General features: G+C 43.9%; 2 long non-coding RNA genes across 2 annotated transcripts; both read right to left on the bottom strand.

Moving 5' to 3' along the window:
- Positions 1-7,136: 7,136 nt before the first annotated feature.
- Positions 7,137-10,258, bottom strand: LOC147970855 (uncharacterized). The gene is made up of 3 exons (XR_015603270.1): positions 9,842-10,258; positions 8,760-8,831; positions 7,137-7,441 (listed from the first exon to the last, which is right to left on the bottom strand). It is a non-coding gene; the product is annotated as an uncharacterized LOC147970855 (long non-coding RNA).
- A 4,563-nt stretch (positions 10,259-14,821) lies between these two features.
- On the bottom strand, positions 14,822-17,610 carry LOC147970854 (uncharacterized). The gene is made up of 3 exons (XR_015604322.1): positions 17,521-17,610; positions 16,440-16,511; positions 14,822-15,135 (listed from the first exon to the last, which is right to left on the bottom strand). It is a non-coding gene; the product is annotated as an uncharacterized LOC147970854 (long non-coding RNA).
- Between the last annotated feature and the right edge of the window lie 2,061 nt (positions 17,611-19,671).

Genomic DNA, 19,671 nt, shown 5'->3' with positions numbered 1-19,671 from the left:
CCATATTGCCATGTCAAACCTCTAACCCACCTTGTCCTACCAAACCGTTGTTTGGCTATGTTACCGCTTTGCTCAGCCCCTCTTATAGCGTTGCTAGTTGCAGGTGAAGATTGGAGTTTCTTCCTTGTTGGAACATGTTTACTGTTGGGATATCATTATTATATCTTGTCTATTTTAATGCATCTATATACTTGGTAAAGGGTGGAAGGCTCGACCTTATGCCTGGTGTTTTATTCCACTCTTGCCGCCCTAGTTTCCGTCATACCGGTGTTATGTTCCTTGATTTTGTGTTCCTTACACGATTGGGTTATAATTGGAACCCCTTGACAGTTCGCCTTGAATAAAACTCCTCCAGCAAAGCCCGACCTTGGTTTTACCTTTCGCCACCTAGCCTCTTTTTCCCTTGGATTCTGCAGACTCAAGGGTCATCTTTATTTTAAACCCCCGGGCCAGTGCTCCTATGAGTGTTGGTCCAAACTAGAGCCCCTTGCAGCGCCACCTTGGGGAAACCTGAGGGTTGGTTTTAGTTGTACGGATTGCTTATCCGGTGTGCCCTGAGAACGAGATATGTGTAGCTCCTATCGGGATTTGTCAGCACATGCGGCTGGTTTTGCTGGACTTGTTTTACCATTGTCGAGATGTCTTGTAACCGGTATTCCGAGTCTAATCGGATTGTCTTGGGAGAAGGAATATCCTTTGTTGACCGTGAGAGCTTGTGATGGGCTAAGTTGGGACACCCCTGCAGGGATTTGAACTTTTGAAAGCCGTGCCCACGGTTATGGGCAGATGGGAATTTGTTAATGTCCGATTGTAGAAAACCTAAAACTTAACTTAATTAAAATGAATCAATAGAGTGTGTGGTTGTGATGGTCTCTTTTTGGCGGAGTCCGGGAAGAGAACATGGTCTCATGTTATGCTTGAACGTAGGTTGTTCTAGGATCACTTCTTGATCATAGTTATCGATCGTGCCTTTGCCTTCTCTTCTCGCTCTCATTTGCGTATGTTAGCCACCATATATGCTAGTGCTTGCTGCAGCTCCTCATCATACCTTTTACCTACCTATAAGCTTAAATAGTCTTGATCGCGAGGGTGTGAGATTGCTGAGTCCCCGTGACTCACAGATTCCTTCCAAAACCAGATGCAGGGACCGATGATACCGCTCCAGGAGATTCAACTGAGCTCAAGTGGGAGTTCGATGAGGAATCAGGACGATACTACGTTTCCTTTCCGGACGATCAGTAGTGGAGCCCAGTTGGGGCAATCGGGGACTTTGTTGCATTTTGGGGTTGTCTTTATTTTGGTTCCGTAGTCGGACCTTGATTGTATCTGGATGAATGTAATGTTATTTATGCTATTGTGTTACGTGGCGAGTGTAAGCCAACTATGTACCTCTTGTCCTTATTCATTACATGGGTTGTGTGAAGATTACCCCACTTGCGACATTGCTTACAATGCGGTTATGCCTCTAAGTCGTGCTTCGACACGTGGGAGATATAGCCGCATCGTGGGCGTTACAATCAGTAAGGTATACATGGTTTCCTGTGCAAGGTATTCAGTCTTCTTCGATAAGGTACTGCAAAAGCTTCTGGCATAAGGTACCGAGTCTTCCCCAGCAAGTCTTTAAGGGGGGAAGCTTATGACGTACGGTACCCAGTCTTCCTCAGCAAGATATCCGCCGAAGGCTTCGAGCACAAGCCATCCCATCTTCCTCAGCATGATATCCCGGTGGCTTCCAACGCAAGCTACCCAATCTTCTTCAGTACGACACTGGTATAAGATGTTAAACAATGAATTGTCAGCATATGATAGTGTTTCCCAAGAGTCGGATCTGCAACAGTTGGGACAGAAACAAGAATCAGTCAGAACAAAGGAAGAATTCATGGTAAGCATCCGACAACCTCGCCGGTTATGCAAGTGAAAGAAAACCAGTGGGTGATGCAAGAATTGACAAGTCTTGAAGAAAGACAATGTTGAGAGACCATCTTGGCAGTAATTATCAAGATCAGTACCGCACACCCGACAAGGTGATGTTATTCATCCTGTCACTGTCCGGCATAGTCAACAACAGTAATGAGATCTATATATGCACACATGAACCGGATAAATATCCTGAGACTCGAGATCAAAGTATGAATTGCAAAATATTACATATGACAGTACTCAAGGTCACAAAAATAATAAAGGAGATATGTGGCCAAGTTCTGTTAGCAAAAGGATCCAGACAAAGAAAATAATAATGAAGGAGCAAGACCAATGATACAAGACCTCATATCAAGGCAATTAGCTTAGTCCCCAGTATGCTCAAAACTATCAGCATTGAATACCCGAGTCTGTCAAGTCCAACCCAAGGACAGCTCAATATGTTAACCTCGGTAACCGTGCTAAAGTATCACACGACCTACTATCCACATGAGAATATCGGCAAAATGAAGAATCAGAGTATTAAATCACAAAGCATGTTCTCTCACATATGGGAATAGATTAAAGAATAGCCTGCCGTGAGCGGGATTCTTTGCCAAGATCACCGCCAGTCAAGTCTGCAAATGTTATCACCAGGAGATGGTTCATTTTCTATCAGTCACGTCAAGCGACAGTCGAACCTTTGGTACAAATTGGATACTCAAGACTGTGGAGCCAGACAAGATAAGTCAGAAACTCCTGCAAGATGTCAGAATCTGTTAGAAGAACATGTATGATTCACATCACTGTTTTGAACCCAGAAGGCATGCATGTATTCGAGCAACCCGATGCCTGGATAGAAGAGATTCTTTGTTCCACGGGAAGATGTGTTCCCCACTCCGGGGAATATTCTCGGTACCCGATACGTGAATAACGTCTCTAGCAAGGATCAATATCAAGAAGGACACGTATGTCAGTAAAGATAATCTTTCGGACCTCAGCTAAGCCAACATATATGAAGGAAAATTTGAGTCAGTATGAACAGGAACATATGAGGTAAGTCCCGTCGGTATGTCAGATACGGTGAAGCAAACCACCGCAGATCAAGACAGTCAGTCAGATCCAATTCAGTGGGAACATTATAAGAAAGTAAATAGGAGAAACCCGAGTTGGAAACAGTTTCTTCAAGTCAGAATATTTAGTTATCTCTAAGCAACCAAATCTCGAGGACGAGATTTCATTAAGGGGGGAAGGTTTGTAACACCTTGGATTTTTCCCTTTTCTTTTTCTGATGATTTTCCTGAATTTCTTGATTTGATTTGATTTTCTGTGGCTATGTGGTTCTGAAACTTGGGAACATCATGTATTCCTAGGTTTTACAGTGGCTTATCATCCTCATCATCATCCCAAGATCAAGTCATTTTCATCCTTGACCTAATTCAATATTCTTTTTCTAGGGAATATTCCTTTTTTAAGGGAATAACCCTTTGAACCCTAGGTTGTGAAGCAACCTATAGTTCTGTCACTCCCAAAATTCCAAAATAATTCTCGTAAATTGTTTGGGTCATATCTTCCTCAAATATGTCAAAATCCTTCCTTGGCATTGATACGTCTCCAGTGTATCTATAATTTATGAAATATTCATGCCATGTTTACAACAATTTTATATGGTTTTGGTATGATTTGCATGGAACTAACCAGGACTGGCACTGTTTTCAGCAGAACTACCGTGGTGTTGTTTTTTGTGCAGAAATGGAAGTTCTCCAAATGAGCTGAAACTTTTTGACGATTTTTTTGGAGCAAAAGAGACCCCTGAAGCTTCATGGAAGGACCAGAACATGAAGGAGTAGGGCACAAGACACTGGGGCACGCCTGGGCCCTTGTCCATGCCCCGGTGGGTTGTGTTCACCTTGAGGCCCATCTTTGCGTGAAACTGACGCCAAAAAATCCTATAAATAGAGAAACCATCAGAAATAAACCTAGATCAGAAGTTCAGCCGCCGCAAGGCTCTGTAGCCACAGAAAACCAATCTAGAACCCGTTCCGGCACTCCACCGGAGGGGGGAATCATCTCCGGTGGCCATCTTCATCATCCCGGCGGCCACCATGATGAGGAGGGAGTAGTCCACCCTCAGGGCTGAGGGTTTGTACCAGTAGCTATGTGTTTAATCTCTCTCTCTCTTGTGTTCTTGAGATGTCACTATCTTGATGTATCACGGGCTTTGTTAATATAGTCGGATCATATGGTGGTTTCCCCTCTCTATCTTGTTGTGATGAATTGAGTTTTTCCCTTTGAGATTTCGTTGTTATTAGATTGAATACTTTTATGGATTTGAGAGCACTTGATATATGTCTTGCATATGAATACTCATGGTGAAAATGGGGTATCATATTGATTCACTTGATATGTGTTTTGGGATTCAACTCGTGGATTCCCGCGATGACATTCGGGTAATATTTGCATAGGGGTTGATGCATGTTCTCGTCTTTGTTTCTCTGGTAGAAATCTTGGGGCACTCTTTGAAGTTCTTTGTGTTGGATTGAGTATTATGAATCTGAAATTATTTGGTGTTATTTTAGTACGAACTCTTGGATAGATCGATCAGAAAGAATAGCTTCGAGGTGGTTTCGTAACCTACAAACGATTTCTTCTTATGTTCTTCGCTAGATAGGAACTTTGGAGTGTTTCTTCATTGCACTTTGAGGGGTGGTTATATGATCCAATTATATTAGCATTGTTGAGAGATTGCACTAGCGAAAGTACGGACCCTAGGCCTCATTTTCAAGCATTGCAATACCGTTTTTGTGCTCATTTACTATTTGCTACCTTGCTGTTTTTATTTATTCAGATTATAAAAGTATATTTCTACCATCCATATTACACTTTTATCACCATCTCTTCGCCGAACTAGTGCACCTACACAATTTGCAATTGTGTTAGGTGTGTTGGGGACACAAGAGATTATTGTATTTAGTTGCAGGGTTGTTTGAGAGAGACCATCTTCATCCTACGCCTCCCATGGATTGATAAACCTTAGGTCATCCACTTGAGGGAAAATTGCTACTGTCCTACAAAACTCTGCGCTTGGAGGCCCAACACGAGTCTACAAGAATAAATTGCGTAGTAGACATCAAGCTCTTTTCTGGCGCCGTTGTCGGGGAGGTTAGGTAAGTGTCACTCACATCCCGTCAATGAAGCTCTTTTCTAGCGCCGTTGCCGGGGAGGTGAGTGCTTGAAGGTATATCTTTAGATCTTGCAATTAAATCTTTTAGTTTCTTGTTTTATCACTAGTTTGGTTTATAAAAGAAAACTACAAGAAAATGGAATTGAGGTGGTCTCATATTATTCATCTTTATAATGTATTTCATGAAAATGATGGAAAGGAAAATTGTGCTCAATTGATAGAAGAGAATTCTATAAAATGTTTGGCATAAATGATGAGCATGATTGCAACGTTATTAGTATGAATTCTTTGAATATCCATGATGCTAGTGATATGCAAAGCCATAAGCTTGGGGATGCTATGTTTGATGAAGATGATATTTTTAGTCCCCCAAGATTTGAGGTGCCAATTTGTTATAATGATTGCATGCCTCCAATTGATGATGATTATATTGATGAAAGTGGGTTTGGAGAGTGTCAACTCTAGGTAGTAATGATCCCACTATTTTGGAGGGTGTTGAATCGTATTCTAATAATTACGAAAGTGGATTTGGAGAGGTCATGACTTTATTTAGTGATGAATCCACTATTTCGGAAGAGGTTTCAATTGATTATGACAACAAAGTTGCTATCTATGATGATTATGGTGATGACATGTATGCCATATTGAATAATGATAACCATGAAACATGCCATCATGATTTAATTTTCAATCCCATGATAGTTATTTTGTTGAGTTTGCTCCCACTACTATTCATGAGAATAAATTTGCTTATGTGGAGAGTAATAAATTTTCTATGCTTGTGGATCATGAAAAGAATGCTTTATGTGATAGTTATATTGTTGAATTCATTCATGATGCTACGGAAAATTATTATGAGATAGGAGCATATGCTTTTAGGTATCGCAGTAATATCAAGTTTCCTCTCTTTATGTTGAAAGTTTTGATGTCATGCTTGTTTTACCTTCCTACGCTAGTTGATTCTTGCTCCCATAATTTGTTTGCTCACAAAATCCCTATGCATAGGAAGTGGGTTATACTTAAATGTGCTAGTCATATGCTTCATGATGCTCCCTCCATGTTTCAATTCTTATCTTTATGTGAGCATCATTGAAATCATCATGCCTAGCTTAAAAGGCATTAAAGACAAGTGCTTGTTGGGATACAACCCAACATTTACCCCTACTGTTTTTGTGTGTTCACATGATTAGGCTATTGTGGTAATCATGTTTTATAGCTTTCGTTTCAATAAAGTGCCAAGTAAGACCTTTGGGATACTATGGATGATAGTTGATTTGATCTTGCTGAAAAACATAAACTTTTGCGCCCAGTAAAATAATTTTCATTTTTACAGAAGCATGATAAAATACTGATTCTATTTTCATAGGATTGATATACAAATTTCCTAGCTTGTCTGAATTTTTCAGAATTTTTGGAGTAGCAGAAGTATGGTTGTTGTCCAGATCATTACAAACTGTTCTGTTTTTGACAGATTATGTTTCAATGCATAGTTTGCTTGTTATCTAGTTTCTATGGCTTATATTGCTCAATATAAATTGTGGAAATGACAAGTTATAGTAGGCATTGTGTGATAAAAATTATGAATCTTGTCTTTCACAGTACCAAGGTGAATGATTTTCTTTCTCATACTAACCTATCACACGAAGTTCTATTAAGTTTTGTGTGATTGAATTTTTCAAGTTTTGGGTGAGATATCGATATGAGGAGAATAAGGAGTGAAAATACCCTAAGCTTGAGGATGTCCATGGCACCCCAAGTTAATATTCAAGGAATATCCAAGCAACTAAGCTTGGGGATGCCCCGGAAGGCATCCCCTCTTTCGTCTCCAACATTATCAGTAACCTCACTTGGAGCTATATTTTCATTCGTCACATGATATGAGTTTTTATCGGAGCATCATTTTATTTTGTTTTGATTTGCTTGATCCTATTTATAATAATGTTTTGCATCTTTCCTTTTGTGACGCCCCCGATTCAATCGTACACTAATCATACGCGCAAACGTGTACGATCAAGATCAGGGACTCACGGGAAGATATCACAACACAACTCTACAAATAAAATAAGTCATACAAGCATCATATTACAAGCCAGGGGCCTCGAAGGCTCGAATACAAGAGCTCGATCATAGACGAGTCAGCGGAAGCAACAATATCTGAGTACAGACATAAGTTAAACAACTTTGCCTTAAGAAGGCTAACACAAACTGGGATACGGATCGAAAGAGGCGCAGGCCTCCTGCCTGGGATCCTCCTAAACTACTCCTGGTCGCCGTCAGCGGGCTGCACGTAGTAGTAGGCACCTCCCGAATAGTAGTAGTCATCATAAACGGTGGCGTCTGGCTCCTGGACTCCAGCATCTGGTTGCGACAACCAGAAAGAAAGGAAAGAGGGAAAAAGGGGGAGAAAGCAACCGTGAGTACTCATCCAAAGTACTCGCAAGCAAGGAGCTACACTACATATGCATGGGTATCAAATGGAATAAGGGTATCATAGGTGGACTGAACTGCAGAATGCCAGAATAAGAGGGGGATAACTAATCCTGTCGAAGACTACACTTCTGGCCACCTCCATCTTGCAGCATGTAGGAGAGAGTAGATGGTAAGTTCACCAAGTAGCATCAAGTAGCATCATATAGCATAATCCTAACCGATGATCCTCCCCTCGTCGCCCTGTGAGAGAGTGATCACCGGTTGTATCTGGCACTTGGAAGGGTGTGTTTTATTAAGTATCCGGTTCTAGTTGTCATAAGGTCAAGGTACAACTCCAAGTCGTCCTGTTACCGAAGATCACGGCTATTCGAATAGATTAACTTCCCCACAGGGGTGCACCACATATCCCAACACGCTCGATCCCATTTGGCCGGACACACTTTCCTGGGTCATGCCCGGCCTCGGAAGATCAACACATCACAGCCCTACCTAGGCACAACAGAGAGGTCAGCACGCCAGTCTAAATCCTATGGCGCAGGGGTCTGGGCCCATCGCCCATTGCACACCTGCATGTTGCGTACGCGGCCGGAAGCAGAACTAGCCCCCTTAATACAAGAGCAGGCTTACGGTCCAATCCGGCGCGCGCCACTCAGTCGCTGACGTCACGAAGGCTTCGGCTGATACCACGACGTCGAGTGCCCATAACTGTCCCCGCGTAGATGGTTAGTGCGTATAGGCCAGTAGCCAGACTCAGATCAAATACCAAGATCTCGTTAAGCGTGTTATTCTGAAGTAACCACGGACGCCGACCAGGGCCAGGCCCACCTCTCTCCTAGGTGGTCTCAACCTACCCTGTCGCTCCGTCACAAAGTAACAGTCGGGGGCCGTCGGGAACCCAGGCCCACCACTACCTAGATGGAGCCACCTGCCCCTTCAGCCCCCATCTCCGAACAGTATCATAAGTAATGTAACAGTGTAAGTATATATCATATGCCCATGATCACCCCCTAAGTGATCACGGCCCAGTAGTATAGCATGGCAGACGGACAAGAGTGTAGGGCCACTGATGATAATCTAGCATCCTATACTAAGCATTAGGATTGCAGGTAAAGGTACAAACAGTAGTAGCAAGGACAGGCTATGCAACAGGATAGGATTAACGGAAAGCAGTAACATGCTATACTACTCTATTGCAAGCAGTATAGAGAAGAGTAGGCGATATCTGGTGATCAAAGGGGGGGCTTGCCTGGTTGCTCTGGCAAGAGAGAGGGGTCATCAACACCGTAGTCGTACTGGGGGTCTCCGGCAGTCTCGGGGTCTACCGGAAAGAAGTAACGGAGGGGGAACACAATAAATAACAGAGCAATCAATGTAACAAAAAGCAAAATGCGGCATTACGCTGTGCTATGGGTGACCTGACGCGGTACGAGGTGATACCGGTGAAGGGGGGAAACATCCGGGAAAATATCCCCGGTGTTTCGCGTTTTCGGACAGATGAACTGGAGGGGGAAAGTTGCGTGTTCGCTATGCTAGGGATGCGTGGCGGACGAACGGGCTGCATATCTGGATTCATCTCGTCGTTCTGAGCAACTTTCATGTAGAAAGTATTTTCATCCGAGTTACGGATTATTTTATATTAATTTTCAAAGTTTTAAATGTTTTTTTTCTAATTTCTGGATTTAATTTAATTCGAAATTAAAAGAATAAAATGCTAGGGGTGCCCAGAATTGTACCCAGCTATTCAGTACAAAGGCTGACAGTGGGCCCAGTTGACTTGGTCAACCAGCATATCAGCAGAGGCTGACATGTGGGCCAGAGGGTCCAGTCAGTAGTTGACTAGGTCAACGCTGACTAGTCAAGTCTGACCGGTGGGGGACCATCTGTCATACTCTGATGTTAATCTAAATTAGTTAGCTAAATTAATTAGCTAGGTGGGACCCCACTGTCGGTGTCGTATTTTAATTGAACCGTTATTTAACAGACTTATTTAGCTATGAACTAATCTAATTAGCTAGTGGGCCCATAGGTCAGTGGCACCAGGGGGTGATTTGGGGTTAATGATGTTCCACATCAGTAGGGAAACGACGGCGAGGCGGAGCGTAATAGCGACGGTCGTGCCCTCGCCTCCGGCGACCGTTGGAGCGGCGGTTGGCACGGACCGGTCGAGGGCCTCGCCGCGCACTCACTGGGACAAACCGTAGGCGCGGGGACGGTCGAAATCGACCACCATGTCGGCGGCGAGCAGCGGCAGAGGCACGTCCTCGTCGGCCAGGCGTCTACGGGGGACGTGGAAGAGAGGGAAGAGGCCAGGGGGAGCCGGATGCTCACATCGTTGCAGAGGAGAGCTTGGGGAGGCCGGAGGAACCCTGCCCTCGAGGTCCAGTGGCCGGACGGGCCGGCAGGCGCAAGGCAGAGCAGAGGGCTTGAGGGGTTGTGGCGCGGGGTCGACGGCCTCAGCACGGGGTGACGAGGAGGACGCTGCGGCACGAGGGGTGGTGGCGAGCTTCGGCGGGGCATGTCGATGACGGCAACGACCGGTGGTGCTGCAGGGGCAAAGGCGCAGTCCACGGGCGTGGCCGTGCTCGCCGGGGCCACGAGGAGCAGCGGCGAACGCAGCGTGGATGGCGAGGAGCCGGCTGGGGAAGGGCTCCGACGACGAGGAGGTCGGGGATGGGGCGCAAAGGCGAGCCGGCTAGGTCGAGGCGCGCGGGGGCGCGATCCAGAAGGGGGGGAGGTCGTGGGGGAAGTGGGGAGACTCGGGGGTTAGGGTTTCCTGCTGTGGGTGGATAAGGGAGGCCGGTTGGGCCAAGGGGGAGCTGGGCCGGCCTGGCTGGGACATGGCCCAGTTGGGCCGGGGGTTCTCTCTCTTTTTCTTTCTTTCTTTTTTTTCATTTCATTTCTTTTTTTATTTAGTTTGTTTCTTCACTTTTTATTTATCTTTCTTTTACTGTTTTATATTTTATAGTTTTACAAAAAGTGAAACCCTACCTAAAATAGAGTTACAATTATAACTACTACCACAAAAGGTTTTATCCCTGAACAAAATAGTATAGTATTTTATAAAATCCAAAACGCATTTGTTTAATTGTTTTACCTACTGTTTTAGTTACTTAAGTGCATTTAAACCTTTTATAAAAATGTGGTTTCTCCATCATAATTATCGATGATTTATTTGTATCCACCCGAACATTTAGTTTTAATATTTGAAAACTTTTATTGTTTGCCTTTATTTTACATTTGAAATTCAGACTAGGTTTCGAACTAACGCGAGTTTATCCACAGTAACCGAGGTGACGTGGCATCATTAGCGGGGATCACTATAGCTTAATTACCCGGGCGTCACAATTCTCGTCCACTACAAGAAATCTCGTCCCGAGATTTAAGAGGGGAGTAAGGGAGAAAGTTCTTGTTACGATATTCTAATGAATCTTCTCGGTCTTGGTTGCTCTTCTCGAAGAGGTCGATCCATAGCATTGATGTCTTCATTCCTATGCATCAATGCATCATGATGAAGTTGTCGTCCTTCGTTCAGGATCTTCACCGGACTTACGAAAAGGATAAGAGGGAGAAAACTCTATAAAGATGGATTCTAACAAAATTGAGCATCGGACGGTTAACTCAGGGGAAGAAGCATAAGTATCTCTCGAATTGAAACTTGAGAAAATATCGAGAGCAAAGTAACGAGGTATCATGATAAATTTTGAGCGGGAAGGCAATCGTTCAATGCCTGAAACAAAGTGTGAAAGGGGTCCAGAGCAACGGGAATAAGTATTGCGTCTGATACCAGAATAGATTACTAGGATAGTGAACCCGTGAATTACATACGAAGTCAAGCGCGAGGAATAACTTTGGAAACCGGGGGTATACAGGAGAGTCAGGTTTCGATCCTGTGGAACTGTGGGTTATGGGCCCACCATGTGGGATAAAAGTAGGAGGAGCGGTGACATCTTGCATGGTCATGATAGCAAGGCATGTCAGAGGGTAGCCTGTCGATTATGTTGGCAACGACGTCGATACCAAGGGCGAGGGACGAAGAGAACCATTTTCCTGCTCGTCGAACGAGGCGGACCAATAGGCAAAGTTCTCGTCCATCGGTGTTACCAAAATGTCATCAACAAAAGTAACAGGGTCCTTCTAACAGAGTGGTACAATGAGGTGTTTACATAAGCAGGGATATATTACTGCTTATACAGTATAGATCACAAGAAGGTTTAAACAAACCAATGGAAAGGAAAAGTGATTATCAGGTTTAAACAGAACAATGGAAAGGAAAATGTGTTTAAACACATATTTCAAGGGTATATTCTTCCCAAGGACAAGCAAAGCATGATTTCCTTGACAGGATATAATGTAGAAAACCCTTTAGGTAAGGGGGGGATTTCATGACATTACCCATACAGTGGTGTTTGGGTAATTGAGCAGGAAACATTTAGCATTGGGCTTCAAATGTTCTTGTTGAAAATCGGAGTACCACAGACATGCTTCAAGATAGCATTGACATGGTCTTTAAGCAAAGGTCGGACTCTGGATACACGAAGGGATTCATCATTAAGCCAAGGAGAGGATGAGGAGGTGGATGATGGACTCAGCAATAATACATCGAGGTATCCAAAAAGATGGATTTCCACAGTTATTGAACAAGGAGATAAGATTTGTCGGATCAAATGATAAAACGATGTATGCTCAAGGAAAAACATACACAATTAAACATTAATTGAAAAGGGTGCCCAAAGTATGGGCTTAGGTAGCATGATCAAATGTTAGAATGGTGATTCAGTGATCAATAGTCTAAGAATGAACGTTCGACCATTAACTTCAAAGCAATAGGGTTGCTAGAAGGGCAGAATCCAAACAGCACCATTCACCTGTTGGTATCCCGGTTAGAACCAACACGGGGACCAAGAAAGAAAGGTGATGGTGAGAAGTATTACCTGTATCAAGAATCCTTAAGAGGTGGTGAAATTCTCATGACTTTCTTGACATTAAAGATGGTAATACTCAGAGGTAAGGAAGAACAAATGCTGGATAGCAAGGAACTCAAGGTATAACACAAAACACGACAAGTTTGTGTTGGAGGGAAGTCAATAAAGTGGTCGATGATAATATAGATCATCGAGGGCAAGGATGGTATTTCTCATCATGAACTCAATTGACATCCTGGAAGAGCTCAGAATGCCGATGATGATCATGACACAATTGTTGAGAGATTTCATGAAGATGTAATCGGTCGGCGATGACATCAAGCCAAAGGAATGATGAAGCGAAAGGTTACTGAAACCAAGGGTATGACACAAACTCGAAACAAGCTCGTAGTTCAAGGCGAAGTGTTATGACGAGGAAGATTGACGTAAGCTTAGCTCATCATCGAAAATTTTGCTCTGGGAAGAAGGACCAGGTAGCACAGTTAAATTTTTGCACGATAATGATATGGCCAATCAGGCTAGGAATGACTTGAAGGGTTATTAAACTCATAAGCAATGAAAATTACTTAGGACTTATTGAATCGGAGTACAGACTCGATTCACTATTCGGTGTTCTCGTTTGATGACAACCCAGAACCCAAGAAAAATTGGATTAGGGGAGAAATAACATTTGATGAAGAACCCATAAGAAGTTATGTAGTACCATGACATTATCAAGATATCATAGTGTAATACTCGACGGTAGATCAAAGTAAAGGTTGGACAAGTGCAATGATCTGCACAAGACAAGTACTTCAACTTGTCCGAGAAATGGTATTAAGGAGAAAATATGGTCGGAACCATGATTGCATAGGATCAGTTCACAGATACCAGATGATATTATATCAACGAAATAGTTATTATTACAAGAAGCTTCTATGGTAGGATCTACGTCGTGACCATGGGCATGAACACAAAGTTCAAGGTCGACTCCCACTTCTTCAATGTATAACCTTCCATTCACCTCTCACTTTCGAAGAAGTTGTAGTGTTGAGATTTTATCTAGCAAAACACCAGAAGAGTATGACTCGTGAAAACTTTCGAGTTCACACATATTAAGGAAAGCATAGGTTCAACCCGTCAGGGTATCATGGAAACATATACCACAAGCTTCAATAGTAAATACCACAAGCTTGAAAGCAGAGCATGGTTGGTCAATCAGAGGATAGGATTTACCAATGGAGAAAGAACTTCCAAAGGGATTGAATATGAAGGACGCTATCGGATAAAATCCAACAAAGGATCCGGTGGTCCTCAAAGGATCTGATGTGAGCATCGGTACTCAACCAGAGGAAGAAACAATGCAAGGAGATCAAACTATAGAAACAACTGACTAATTCAAAGCTCAAATGCAAAAGAATTATGATTTCTGACCAAGGGATCAGAAGCAAACACTTTGATTAAGGATGGATAAGTTACGTATGCTTAGGGTACAATCGATGGCAATCCGATTGGTCGAGAACCAGCTCATGTTTAAAATGATGTCTGAGCCGGAAGGATAAATCCTGAGGATTGCAAGCATTCACAACCATATTGGATCAAAGACCCAAAATGACAATGACAAGGGATGCCAATAATGATTACGAGACTTATGGGATTAAGCATAATGCAAGCAAGCAAGAATTTCAAGGGCAATAAGCTGCTTAGGATTTTCGGAAGATCGAATATTATTTCGAAGACCTTAGTGAAACACATAAACAACTGGGGATGAGCGGATACTCGGTAGGTGCGAGAATTTATCCATAGGGACATTCAGGCGGCAAAGAACTGCAAGGCGGTAGGCACAAAGTATTCTCGGGACAATAGAGAGAATTTCGGGGTATCTTGCAATAACAAGATCAGCTAGGAATAAAAGTAAGGACGACTGGTGTATCTATTTATCCATAGGGATAATTCGGTGGTAGGGAATTGCAAAGGCGGCGGGCACAAAGTCTCAAGAGAACATTGGAGAGTATCTTCGGAATCTTCTGGTGCAGCATGCGATCATCTGTGATAAGGGGCTCTCCGGGAGAAAGTAGTTACGAGAACCTAGAGTCAGGTTTAGTAAAATCATTTAACCCGAGTAGGAGAGAGTCAGAATCCCAGAGTAAGGATCGAGGAGTAAAAGATTCTAATACCACCCAGATGGCGACGTGGGCCCGTAAGCCGCACAGCCATGTTAGTAAAAACTTTTTCAATGACTAGACTCGACTTCGGCCAAGGAGTTTGGAAGGGGGATTCCTACAGGCAATCGGCTCTGATACCAACTTGTGACGCCCCCGATTCAATCGTACACTAATCATACACGCAAACGTGTACGATCAAGATCAGGGACTCACGGGAAGATATCACAACACAACTCTACAAATAAAATAAGTCATACAAGCATCATATTACAAGCCAGGGGCCTCGAAGGCTCGAATACAAGAGCTCGATCACAGACGAGTCAGCGGAAGCAACAATATCTGAGTACAGACATAAGTTAAACAAGTTTGCCTTAAGAAGGCTAACACAAACTGGGATACGGATCGAAAGAGGCGCAGGCCTCCTGCCTGGGATCCTCCTAAACTACTCCTAGTCGCCGTCAGCGGGCTGCACGTAGTAGTAGGCACCTCCCGAATAGTAGTAGTCGTCATCAACGGTGGCGTCTGGCTCCTGGACTCCAGCATGTGGTTGCGACAACTAGAAAGAAAGGAAAGGGGGAAAAGGGGGAGAAAGCAACCGTGAGTACTCATCCAAAGTACTCGCAAGCAAGGAGCTACACTACATATGCATGGGTATCAAATGGAATAAGGGTATCATATGTGGACTGAACTGCAGAATGCCAGAATAAGAGGGGGATAACTAATCCTGTCGAAGACTACACTTCTGGCCACCTCCATCTTGCAGCATGTAGGAGAGAGTAGATGGTAAGTTCACCAAGTAGCATCAAGTAGCATCGTATAGCATAATCCTAACCGATGATCCTCCCCTCGTCGCCCTGTGAGAGAGCGATCACCGGTTGTATCTGGCACTTGGAAGGGTGTGTTTTATTAAGTATCCGGTTCTAGTTGTCATAAGGTCAAGGTACAACTCCAAGTCGTCCTGTTACCGAAGATCACGGCTATTCGAATAGATTAACTTCCCCACAGGGGTGCACCACATATCCCAACACGCTCGATCCCATTTGGCCGGACACACTTTCCTGGGTCATGCCCGGCCTCAGAAGATCAACACGTCGCAGCCCTACCTAGGCACAACAGAGAGGTCAGCACGCCGGTCTAAATCCTATGGTGCAGGGGTCTGGGCCCATCGCCCATTGCACACATGCATGTTGCGTACGCGGCCGGAAGCAGAACTAGCCCCCTTAATACAAGAGCAGGCTTACGGTCCAATCCGGCACGCGCCACTCAGTCGCTGACGTCACGAAGGCTTTGGCTGATACCACGACGTCGAGTGCCCATAACTGTCCCCGCGTAGATGGTTAGTGCGTATAGGCCAGTAGCCAGACTCAGATCAAATACCAAGATCTCGTTAAGCGTGTTATTCTGAAGTAACCACGGACGCCGACCAGGGCCAGGCCCACCTCTCTCCTAGGTGGTCTCAACCTGCCCTGTCGCTCCGCCACAAAGTAACAGTCGGGGGCCGTCGGGAACCCAGGCCCACCACTACCTGGATGGAGCCACCTGCCCCTTCAGCCCCCATCTCCAAACAGTATCATAAGTAATGTAATAGTATAAGTATATATCATATGCTCGTGATCACCCCCGAAGTGATCACGGCCCAGTAGTATAGCATGGCAGACGGACAAGAGTGTAGGGCCACTGATGATAATCTAGCATCCTATACTAAGCATTAGGATTGCAGGTAAAGGTAACAACAGTAGTAGCAAGGACAGGCTATGCAACAGGATAGGATTAACGGAAAGCAGTAACATGCTATACCACTCTATTGCAAGCAGTATAGATAAGAGTAGGCGATATCTGGTGATCAAAGGGGGGGCTTGCCTGGTTGCTCTGGCAAGAGAGAGGGGTCATCAACACCGTAGTCGTACTGGGGGTCTCCGGCAGTCTCGGGGTCTACCGGAAAGAAGTAACGGAGGGGAACACAATAAATAACAGAGCAATCAATGTAACAAAAAGCAAAATGCGGCATTACGCTGTGTTATGGGTGACCTGACGCGGTACGAGGTGATACCGGTGAAGGGGGGAAACATCCGGGAAAATATCCCCGGTGTTTCGCGTTTTCGGACAGATGAACTGGAGGGGGAAAGTTGTGTGTTCGCTATGCTAGGGATGCGTGGCGGACGAACGGGCTGCATATCTGGAATCATCTCGTCGTTCTGAGCAACTTTCATGTAGAAAGTATTTTCATCCGAGTTACGGATTATTTTATATTAATTTTCAAAGTTTTAAATGTTTTTTTTCTAATTTCTGGATTTAATTTAATTCGAAATTAAAAGAATAAAATGCTAGGGGTGCCCAGAATTGTACCCAGCTATTCAGTACAAAGGCTGACAATGGGCCCAATTGACTTGGTCAACCAGCGTATCAGCAGAGGCTGACATGTGGGCCAGAGGGTCCAGTCAGCAGTTGACTAGGTCAACGCTGACTAGTCAAGTCTGACCGGTGGGGGACCATCTGTCATACTCTGATGTTAATCTAAATTAGTTGGCTAAATTAATTAGCTAGGTGGGACCCCACTGTCGGTGTCGTATTTTAATTGAACCGTTATTTAACAGACTTATTTAGCTATGAACTAATCTAATTAGCTAGTGGGCCCATAGGTCAGTGGCACCAGGAGGTGATTTGGGGTTAATGATGTTCCACATCAGCAGGGAAACAACGGCGAGGCGGAGCGTAATGGCGACGGTCGTGCACTCGCCTCCGGCGACCGTTGGAGCGGCGGTTGGCACGGACCGGTCGAGGGCCTCGCCGCGCACTCACTGGGACAAACCGTAGGCACGGGGACGGTCGAAATCGACCACCATGTCGGCGGCGAGCAGCGGCAGAGGCACGTCCTCGTCGGCCAGGCGTCTACAGGGGACGTGGAAGAGAGGGAAGAGGCCAGGGGGAGCCGGATGCTCACATCGTTGCAGAGGAGAGCTTGGGGAGGCCGGAGGAACCCTGCCCTCGAGGTCCAGTGGCCGGACGGGCCGGCAGGCACGAGGCAGAGCAGTCCACGGGCGCGGCCGTGCTCGCCGGGGCCACGGGGAGCAGCGGCGAATGCCGCGTGGATGGCGAGGAGCCAGCTGGGGAAGGGCTCCGGCGACGGGGAGGTCGGGGATGGGGCGCAAAGGCGAGCCGGCTGGGTCGAGGCGCGCGGGGGCGCGATCCAGAAGGGGGGGAGGTCGTGCGGGAAGTGGGGAGACTCGGGGGTTAGGGTTTCCTGCTGTGGGTGGATAAGGGAGGCCTGTTGGGCCATGGGGAGCTGGGCCGGCCTGGCTGGGACATGGCCCAGTTGGGCCGGGGGTTCTCTCTCTTTTTCTTTCTTTCTTTTTTTCATTTCATTTCTTTTTTTATTTAGTTTGTTTCTTCACTTTTTATTTATCTTTCTTTTACTGTTTTATATTTTATAGTTTTACAAAAAGTGAAACCCTACCTAAAATAGAGTTACAATTATAACTACTACCACAAAAGGTTTTATCCCTGAACAAAATAGTATAGTATTTTATAAAATCCAAAACGCATTTGTTTAATTGTTTTACCTACTGTTTTAGTTACTTAAGTGCATTTAAACCTTTTATAAAAATGTGGTTTCTCCATCATAATTATCGATGATTTATTTGTATCCACCCGAACATTTAGTTTTAACATTTGAAAACTTTTATTGTTTGCCTTTATTTTACATTTGAAATTCAGACTAGGTTTCGAACTAACGCGAGTTTATCCACAGTAACCGAGGTGACGTGGCATCATTAGCGGGGATCACTATAGCTTAATTACCCGGGTGTCACACTTTTCAATAAAAATGTCAAGGATAGCCTTTACCATGCTTATTTTGCAAGTCTACATGTTGCTGTTTGAAAACAGAAAGTTTATTGGTGTTGCAAAAATTCCCGAGAAAAGTCAGAATGTGATAAAATTTTCAAAACTTTTTGCACAATAATATCTATTAAATTTTCTACATTTTGGTAAATTTTCATAATTTTTGGAGTTACATAAGTATGAATGTTGTTGCATTCTTTACAGAATTTACTGTTTTGACAGATTGTTGTTATGGTTGCATTGTTCGTATATGTTTGCTTGTTTAATGATTCTATTTGAGGATAGGAGTATTAAATATGCAGAGGCATATAGTATGCAATGTTGAATAATAATTTTAGTGATTTGCTACAGTAGATAATGATAAGGTTTTGCATTGATTTATACTAACGTATCTCACAAGTTCTTGTTGAGTTTTGTGTGGATGAAGTTTTTAAGATTTGGGAAAACTGTGATATAAAAGGAATTAAGGAGACACAAAAGCTCAAGCTTGGGGATGCCCCGGTAGGCATCCCACCTTTCTTCATCAACAATTATCAGTTAGTATCGGTTGAGCCTAAGTTTTTACTTCTTCACATGAGTTGTGCTATTATTGGAATGTAATTTTATTTTGTTGTGCTTGCTGTTTTAATAAAATACTTAAATCTGAACGTCTTTAAATAAGAGAGAGTCCACAATTAGCTACCTATTTACTTAACTACTCGCTTGATCTTCACTTGTATCTTTTTGGAGTACCTTGTCATTTACTCTTGTGCTTCACTTATATCCTATGAGTAAATTGTTGAATTAATTGAATATCATGAAGTTGAAATTATATCATGCCTAGTGTTAGCTTCACATTGGGTTTAGAAAGTGAAATCTTTTGAAGTTTGACATCACAGTATTGGCCATACAAGCAATTCATGAATGATTACTATAAGGAAGAGAACTTTCACATGCAAATATATTATCTTGGACATCTTCTATGATTGTGAATACCCATTAATTATTTTCAAACTTGAGAAAATTAGTTGAAGTTGGACAAGGAAGACAACGTAATGAGTTATGGTTGTGTATATTTGCATAGAAGTTATATTGTCATGGGTCCTCCAACATGTGGTGTTTGCCTAGGATCTTTTGCTAGCCAAAATTTCGTACTAAGTAGAGATACTACTTGTGCATCCAAAAAACCCCTTAAACCTAGTTTCTTGCCACGAGTGTCCACCATACCTACCTATGGATTGAATAAGATCCCTCAAGTAAGTTGTCATCGGTG

This window comes from Triticum urartu, chromosome 5A (assembly GCF_056163025.1).
Source record: "Triticum urartu cultivar PI428250 chromosome 5A, HENAU_Tu73, whole genome shotgun sequence".
NCBI classification, from domain to species: domain Eukaryota; kingdom Viridiplantae; phylum Streptophyta; class Magnoliopsida; order Poales; family Poaceae; genus Triticum; species Triticum urartu.
The sequence above is the reverse complement of the archived record's forward strand: the minus strand, read 5'-3'. Positions and strand labels throughout refer to the sequence as shown.